Source organism: Convolutriloba macropyga, chromosome 3, assembly GCF_964194025.1.
Source record: "Convolutriloba macropyga chromosome 3, txConMacr16.3, whole genome shotgun sequence".
NCBI classification, from domain to species: domain Eukaryota; kingdom Metazoa; phylum Xenacoelomorpha; order Acoela; family Convolutidae; genus Convolutriloba; species Convolutriloba macropyga.
This window is the reverse complement of record NC_134470.1, coordinates 36970542-36980279: the sequence shown is the minus strand read 5'-3', so window position 1 is coordinate 36980279 and position 9738 is coordinate 36970542. Positions and strand designations below refer to the sequence as shown.

The following is a 9738-nucleotide window of genomic DNA, read 5'->3' as shown; positions in this document are numbered from 1 at the left end:
AGAGTGAGTAAATTCCTCTGGATAACAAAATAAACAATAAAATTTTATATCAAAATAGATCAACAAAATTCGATAATCGAATTTTTTTTTAAGTATCTTGGAGTGAGTAAGTTTTGTTAGTACCCAGAGAGGACCGCGAACGGATCCAGCAGGATCACACTAGTGCATGTCCAGTACAGCACCTTAGTAAAGCGTAGAGCAGAAAGAAAAAAAAATTAATTTTTTCTTTAAGTTTCGGAAGCAAATTTTCCAAGGGAACCTTCAAAAATCTTAAAAATGGGCCTCAAGTCATGTACCGTTTTAGTGAATACTGACTGACTCATGTTACACAAGTTTGAACCAAATATTCCATTGTCTATAAAGATATTTAACAATTTAGTTCCCCGATATTTTAGCGAATTTTTCTCTAGGATTTTTCGACACGTTGGAGTTTTCAGAAAACTCTTTTGAGACCTCCTTGTTGAATGTTTTGTCACATCAAACTCATAGAGGCTATTTAGATAATCATCAGTATGGAGTTTATTAAGAGACCGTAAAGCGAATTTCAGTAACTCATAAACATAAAGCTCGTGCACTGTCAAAATATTTAAATTGTCAAAGTATTCGCTTACGCTTTGTCGATATTTGAGAAACAAGATAAGTCGAAGAATTTTCTTTTGCATCTTCAAAATTGGTTCCAATGTTCTGTAGCTTACACAGCCGTACACTAGCAGTCCATATTGAATGATTGGTTTAATGTTTGAGGAATAGTATCTCAACAGAACATTCCTTGGAACATAATGTTGCAATTTGGACACTATGCCACATTGTCTTCCAAGCCTTTCTAGAACACTCTCTATGTGTGGTTTAAAAGACAACTTATTATCCAGAAACACTCCAAGGTACTTACAACTATTTAGAACATTCAAATTTTCATTAATTAAATGGAATTTTGGGCTAGAGGCACTTTTTCCTAAGGTTAAGTTTAATTGACACGTTTTCTTTATATTCAGAGTAAGTTTATTATTTTGTAGCCAGTCACTGACTGCAAGCAAGTCTGCTTGCAGTTCTTCTATTGTGCAATTCGTTCCCAATAGGCAGGTGTCGTCTGCGAAAAGGAAAAATTGACATTTCATGCACGCAAGAGGAAGATCGTTTATATGAACCAAAAACAATAAAGGTCCCAAGATGGAGCCTTGAGGAACACCACATTCAATTTTGCGCCAATCAGAAAAGGCGTTTTCATTTTCCACACATTGTTTTCGATCAGTTAGGATTGATTCAGTCCATTTCAGGCTTTTACCTCTTATACCATATCTATCAAGTTTATGCAGAAGTATGTCGTGATCAATGGTGTCAAAGGCCTTCCTTATGTCGAGGAGAAAAGCAATTAGTTCCATTTTCAATTTGGAGTCACGAACAACTTCGACTAATTTAGCTACTGCATCAATTGTGCTATGCTTTTTACGGAATCCGAATTGGTTTTCATTGATGTATGAATGTTCTTCAAGATAGTTAAAAATCCTGTTAAAAACAAAAATTTTACTCCAAACAACTAGGAGAGAGATGGGACGATAATTATTAACATCATCTTTAGAACCATTTTTATGCAAGGGTAGTACTTTAGCTAATTTCAACGAGGATGGGAAAATACCTTCACTTAAAGATTTGTTGATAAGAAAGACCAAATGTTCGCATATAACTTTACCAGCAGCTTTCACCGCGATGTTACTAATTTCATCAATTCCGGAGGAGCTTTTAGATTCCAAATTCTCAATTATTTGATGGATCTCAATGGTTTCAGTTGGATACGGGTACATGCTGAGGGGACTTTTGAAGTTCAGTTCATAATTTGAGGTGTTCTTTAAAGCACTTCTCAGTTTAGGCCCAACCTCAGCAAAGAATTTGTTGAATTTCATAGCGATTTGCTCCGGTTCATCAAGTCTCTGACCATTCTACTAGAACGGGTACACTGCACTTGTTTTCCTTTTATTCCCTTTAATTCATTTAAGAACCTATAAACTTGTCTTGAATCTCCGATGCATTTATTAAACTTTTCAAGATAAAATTCTTTTTTCCTTTTTTTAATTAACTGCTTTACTTTTGCCCGAGCGGCTTTGAATTTTGCGAGCTGCCTGCAATCAGATTTGTTCTGCTTCCATTTTCGATGGAGAAGATTTCGTTTAGAAATTTTATTCCTCAGTGATTTGTCAAACCACTTCGGGACCGCTTTTTTATTCTGTTTATTCTCTCGCATTGGTGCAAAACATTGAAACACTGCATTGAAAGTGGACTGGAACTTGTAAAAATTTTCGCTTACATTTCGCCCGTTTTATGTAATGGCGTTTAAAGAATTTTCAAGCATTTCTAGAAAGCCAGTAACCTTTTTAGGAGATTTTAGAAAACTGGTATCTCTGAATTTTTGACACTTGATCGTATTTTCCCCGTCAATGCCGATTGTCAAGACAATGGGTGCATGATCACTGTAACTTTGATTAGTTAAAACTTTGTTATTGAATGATTGGTTTAATGTTTGAGTAATAGTATCTCAACAGAACATTCCTTGGAACTTAATGTCGCAATTTGGACACTATGCCACATTGTCTTCCAAGCCTTTCTAGAACACTCTCTATGTGTGGTTTAAAAGACAACTTATTATCCAGAAACACTCCAAGGTACTTACAACTATTTAGAACATTCAAATTTTCATTAATTAAATGGAAGTTTGGGCTAGAGGCACTTTTTCCGAAAGTTAAGTTTAATTGACACATTTTCTTTATATTCAGAGTAAGTTTATTATTTTGTAGCCAGTCACTGACTGCAAGCAAGTCTGCTTGCAGTTCTTCTATTGTGCAATTCCTTCCTAATAGGCAGGTGTCGTCTGCGAAAAGGAAAGCTTGACATTTCATGCACGCAATAGGAAGATCGTTTATATAAACCAAAAACAATAAAGGTCCCAAGATGGAGCCTTGAGGAACACCACATTCAATTTTGCGCCAATCAGAAAAGGCGTTTTCATTTTCCACACATTGTTTTCGATCAGTTAGGATGGATTCAGTCCATTTCAGGCTTTTACCTCTTATACCATATCTATCAAGTTTATGCAGAAGTATGTCGTGATCAATGGTGTCAAAGGCTTTCTTTTTGTCGAGGAGAAAAGCAATTAATTCCATTTTCAATTTGGAGTCACGAACAACTTCGACTAATTTAGCTACTGCATCAATTGTGCTATGCTTTTTACGGAATCCGAATTGGTTTTCATTGATGTATGTATGTTCTTCAAGATAGTTAAAAATCCTGTTAAAAACAAAAATTTTACTCCAAACAACTAGGAGAGAGATGGGACGATAATTATTAACATCATCTTTAGAACCATTTTTATGCAAGGGTAGTACTTTAGCTAATTTCAACGAGGATGGGAAAATACTTTCACTTAAAGATTTGTTGATAAGAAAGACCAAATGTTCGCATATAACTGGACCAGCAGCTTTCACCGTGATGTTACTAATTTCCTCAATTCCGGAGGAGCTTTTAGATTCAAAATTTTCAATTATTTGATGGATCTCAATGGTTTCAGTTGGATACGGGTACATGCTGAGGGGACTTTTGAAGTTTAGTTCATAATTTGAGGTGTTCTTTAAATCACTTCTCAATTTAGGCCCAACCTCAGCAAAGAATTTGTTAAATTTCATAGCGATTTGCTTCGGTTCATCAAGTCTCTGACCATTCTCTACTAGAACGGGTACACTGCACTTTTTCCTTTTATTCCTTTAGTTCATTTAAGAACCTATAAACTTGTCTTGTGTCTCCGATGCATTTATTAAACTTTTCAAGATAAAATTTTTTCTTTTTTTTAATTAACTGCTCAACTTTTGCCCGAGTGGCTTTGAATTTTGAGTGCTGCCTGCAATCAGATTTGTTCTGCTTCCATTTTCGATGGAGAAGATTTCGTTTAGAAATTTGATTCCTCAGTGATTTGTCAAACCACATCGGGACCGCTTTTTTATTCTGTTTATTCTCTCGCATTGGTGCAAAACATTGAAACACTGCATTGAAAGTGGACTGGAACTTGTCAAAATTTTCGCTTACATTTTGCCCGTTTTATGTAATGGCGTTTAAAGAATTTTCAAGCATTTCTAGAAAGCCAGTAACCTTTTTAGGAGATTTTAGAAAACTGGTATCTCTGAGTTTTTGACACTTGATCGTATTTTCCCCGTCAATGCCGATTGTCAAGACAATGGGTGCATAATCACTGTAACTTTGATTAGTTAAAACTTTGTTATTGAATGATTGGTTTAATGTTTGAGGAATAGTATCTCAACAGAACATTCCTTGGAACATAATGTCGCAATTTGGACACTGCCACATTGTCTTCCAAGCCTTTCTAGAACACTCTCTATGTGTGGTTTAAAAGACAACTTATTATCCAGAAACACTCCAAGGTACTTACAACTATTTAGAACATTCAAATTTTCATTAACTAAATGTAAGTTTGGGCTAGAGGCACTTTTTCCTAAGGTTAAGTTTAAATGACACGTTTTCTTTATATTCAGAGTAAGTTTATTATTTTGTAGCCAGTCACTGACTGCAAGCAAGTCTGCTTGCAGATCTTCTATTGTGCAATTCCTTCCCAACAGGCAGGTGTCGTCTGCGAAAAGGAAAGCTTGACATTTCATGCACGCAATAGGAAGATCGTTTTTATAAACCAAAAACAATAAAGGTCCCAAGATGGAGCTTTGAGGAACACCACATTCAATTTTGCGCCAATCATAAAAGGCGTTTTCATTTTCCGCACATTGTTTTCGATCAGTTAGGAAGGATTCAGTCCATTTCAGGCTTTTACCTCTTATACCATATCTATCAAGTTTATGCAGAAGTATGTCGTGATCAATGGTGTCAAAGGCTTTCTTTATGTCGAGGAGAAAAGCAATTAATTCCATTTTCATTTTGGAGTCACGAACAACTTCGACTAATTTAGCTACTGCATCAATTGTGCTATGCTTTTTACGGAATCCGAATTGGTTTTCATTGATGTATGAATGTTCTTCAAGATAGTTAAAAATCCTGTTAAAACAAAAATTTTACTCCAAACAACTAGGAGAGAGATGGGACGATAATTATTAACATCATCTTTAGAACCATTTTTATGCAAGGGTAGTACTTTAGCTAATTTCAACGAGGATGGGAAAATACCTTCACTTAAAGATTTGTTGATAAGAAAGACCAAATGTTCGCATATAACTGGACCAGCAGCTTTCACCGTGATGTTACTAATTTCATCAATTCCGGAGGAGCTTTTAGATTCCAAATTTTCAATTATTTGATGGATCTCAATGGTGTCAGTTGGATACGGGTACATGCTGAGGGGACTTTTGAAGTTTAGTTCATAATTTGAGGTGTTCTTTAAATCACTTCTCAATTTAGGCCCAACCTCAGCAAAGATATTGTTAAATTTCATAGCGATTTGCTTCGGTTCATCAAGTCTCTGACCATTCTCTACTAGAACGGGTACACTGCACTTTTTTCCTTTTATTCCTTTAATTCATTTAAGAACCTATAAACTTGTCTTGAGTCTCCGATGCATTTATTAAACTTTTCAAGATAAAATTCTTTTTTCTTTTTTTTAATTAACTGCTCAACTTTTGCCCGAGCGGCTTTGAATTTTGAGAGCTGCCTGCTATCAGATTTGTTCTGCTTCCATTTTCGATGGAGAAGATTTCGTTTAGAAATTTGATTCCTCAGTGATTTGTCAAACCACATCGGGACCGCTTTTTTATTGTTTATTCTCTCGCATTGGTGCAAAACATTGAAACACTGCATTGAAAGTGGACAGGAACTTCTCAAAATTTTCGCTTACATTTTGCCTGTTGTATGTAATGGCGTTTAAAGAATTTTCAAGCATTTCTAGAAAGCCAGTAACATTTTTAGGAGATTTTAGAAAACTGGTATCTCTTAATTTTTGACACTTGATCGTATTTTCCCCGTCAATGCCGATTGTCAAGACAATGGGTGCATGATCACTGTAACTTTGATTAGTTAAAACTTTGTTATTGAATGATTGGTTTAATGTTTGAGGAATAGTATCTCAACAGAACATTCCTTGGAACATAATGTCGCAATTTGGACACTGCCACATTGTCTTCCAAGCCTTTCTAGAACACTCTCTATGTGTGGTTTAAAAGACAACTTATTATCCAGAAACACTCCAAGGTACTTACAACTATTTAGAACATTCAAATTTTCATTAACTAAATGTAAGTTTGGGCTAGAGGCACTTTTTCCTAAGGTTAAGTTTAAATGACACGTTTTCTTTATATTCAGAGTAAGTTTATTATTTTGTAGCCAGTCACTGACTGCAAGCAAGTCTGCTTGCAGATCTTCTATTGTGCAATTCCTTCCCAATAGGCAGGTGTCGTCTGCGAAAAGGAAAGCTTGACATTTCATGAGCGCAAGATTAAGATCGTTTATATAAACCAAAAACAATAAAGGTCCCAAGATGGAGCCTTGAGGAACACCACATTCAATTTTGCGCCAATCAGAAAAGGCGTTTTCATTTTTCACACATTGTTTTCGATCAGTTAGGAAGGATTCAGTCCATTTCAGGCTTTTACCTCTTGTACCATATCTATCAAGTTTATGCAGAAGTATGTCGTGATCAATGTTGTCAAAGGTTTTCTTTATGTCGAGGAGAAAAGCAATTAATTCCATTTTCAAATTGGAGTCAGGAACAACTTCGACTAATTTAGCTACTGCATCAATTGTGCTATGCTTTTTACGGAATCCGAATTGGTTTTCATTGATGTATGAATGTTCTTCAAGATAGTTAAAAATCCTGTTAAAAACTAAATTTTACTCCAAACAACTAGGAGAGAGATGGGACGATAATTATTAACATCATCTTTAGAACCATTTTTATGCAAGGGTAGTACTTTAGCTAATTTCAACGAGGATGGGAAAATACCTTCACTTAAAGATTTGTTAAGAAAGACCAAATGTTCGCATATAACTGGACCAGCAGCTTTCACCGTGATGTTACTAATTTCATCAATTCCGGAGGAGCTTTTAGATTCCAAATTCTCAATTATTTGATGAATCTCAATGGTGTCAGTTGGATACGGGTACATGCTGAGGGGACTTTTGAAGTTTAGTTCATAATTTGAGGTGTTCTTTAAAGCACTTCTCAATTTAGGCCCAACCTTAGCAAAGAAATTTCATAGCGATTTGCTTCGGTTCATCAAGTCTCTGACCATTCTCTACTAGAACGGGTACACTGCACTTTTTCCTTTTGTTCCCTTTAATTCATTTAAGAACCTATAAACTTGTCTTGAGTCTCCGATGCATTTATTAAACTTTTCAAGATAAAATTCTTATTTTGTTTTAATTAACTGCTCAACTTTTGCCTGAGCGGCTTTGAATTTTGAGAGCTGCCTGCAATCAGATTTGTTCTTCTTCCAGTTTCGATGGAGAAAATTTCGTTTAGAAGTTTGATTCCTCAGTGATTTGTCAAACCACATCGGGACCGCTTTTTTATTGTTTATTCTCTCGCATTGGTGCAAAACATTGAAACACTGCATTGAAAGTGGACAGGAACTTCTCAAAATTTTCGCTTACATTTTGCCTGTTGTATGTAATGGCGTTTAAAGAATTTTCAAGCATTTCTAGAAAGCCAGTAACATTTTTAGGAGATTTTAGAAAACTGGTATCTCTGAATTTTTGACACTTGATCGTATTTTCCCCGTCAATGCCGATTGTCAAGACAATGGGTGCATGATCACTGTAACTTTGATTAGTTAAAACTTTGTTATTGATTACTCTGATGCCATTTACCAAAAAGTGATCTAGACAAGTTGCACTGGTTGAATCTATTCTAGTTGGTTCATGAATGCAAAAATCATATCCATTCGATGCTATCATATTCATGTATTTTAAGCTTATGTAATCAGCTTTGAGCGTATCAATGTTGAAGTCACCACATACTAGAATTTGGTCATATTTAGTTGTTAAATGTTCAAGTAGATTGTCCAGTTCAGTGATGAGTACAAGCTTGTCCGACCGAGGTGGATTATACACCGTTAAAAGAATCAGATCTTCTATTCCCACTTTCGCATGTATGAGAAGACTTTCATCTATTTCGGACTCAAGTTCTCCTATCAAAGCGACTTCACTTGTAGTTTGAACCATTATACCACCCCCTCTCCCGTTCCTCGGTTTGGACAAGCATGTAGTATAATTGCTTAAATTATATAAACCAGGATCATCGTCGGTCGATAACCATGTTTCTGTTAGGCATATTATGTTAGGCGGAGACTCAAGACAATTCACTAGTGCCTCTAGCTCTTCATGATGTTATTTCAAGGATCTAGTATTGAGATGCATATCAGTTAGCGATTGAGAATGATTTTGTAGACAGTGCGATTTATCATTTATTAATCAACAGCCGTGGGATCAATTTCGCTTTCATCACCTCCATCAGACGCCATGCTTGAGGTCCTTGCAATTTTAGCAGGCTGAATAGGTTTACTACAGCTGGAAGTAATTTATTCAAAATAGATTCAGCTAAATTCTCCGATTCTAGCACTGTCCCATTAACCACGAAAGATTCCGGCTCCTTAGAGAAATTGGATTCGTCGTATACCATTTGGTGGGTCAATTGTGCAGCTGGAATTGCTGGCGGATATGATGGTTGTTCATGAGTTATTTTCGGCACATAGGTTTTTTTTAATGCAGCCAAGTCGGCAACATCTTTCACTTTAACAGCACCACTAACTTCTTGTTTCCGGGTAAATGTTGACAGGTTCATGCGCGATGCCTCTAATTTCAGTTATCGATCTGATGGAGCCAGGCACTCTTCCACAAAAATTGGCAGATCTTTGCTGTTTTTTATATTTCTGAGGAAACTTTTGCGTCGCTATACCAGGTCACGATCCTGATGATACAAAAACTTCACTATCACAGGCGCAACTTTTACATTATTCAAAGCGTGACATGCAGCAAGATCCCAGGACTCTATCCGAACTTGAAGAACGTTGTTCAAAAGGTTCAGCACCGTATTCCAAACATTCTCTCCAACATCAATACTATTGAAGATAAGGCAGGTCTTTCTAGAGTATCGTTCCAGTTCAAGAACTCTGTCTTTCATATCTTCTACGGCATTGTGACACTCTGCTCTTTTGCCTTCCACACGATCTTGTCGATATTGGAGTTCCTCAATTTTGCAATTTTGTAGATGGAACAATTCTGTTAGTGTTGCGACAGCTCCCTTCAGTACAATAATGTTGCCATCGCCATTGTCTTTTATCAAATTCACAGCCTGATTGATTTCGTTCAATTTTGCCGCACAATCAGGTATCTCATTCTCATCAAGCATGCCTCGCTGGCTCATCCCTGAAACTATTTAAAAAGTTTATCACAACAATTAGGCTATCATTTGTATCTAATTAGTCACTTGAGTTCACAGCAATCGATTTTTTTTCTTATTTTTTTTGTTGTGCTCTTTTCATTTGGCTTCCAGAATAACATTAACTCTTATTGACCTTCTTGTACAGCGTATTTGTAATCGCAGTTAAAATTATTTATTATAAAGTTTTATGATATGCTTTGGTAAAGGGTTTTTTGGTTGTAGTTTCTTTTAGTTTGCGTGACTGATTTTCAAAGTTTTTTTGGTTTTTTTGCTTTCTCTCATTGATTATCACAGGGTTTTTGTGTCACGTACTCACTCTAAGGACGCTTATAGTCAATTTGTCAGAAGTTTGTTATGTT

General features: G+C 35.9%; 1 protein-coding gene across 1 annotated transcript in view; it reads left to right on the top strand.

Moving 5' to 3' along the window:
* LOC142336181 (uncharacterized) overlaps positions 1–9738 on the top strand; it is a 545590-nt gene that overhangs the window by 515968 nt on the left and 19884 nt on the right. The gene's annotated exons all lie outside the window — the stretch shown is intronic.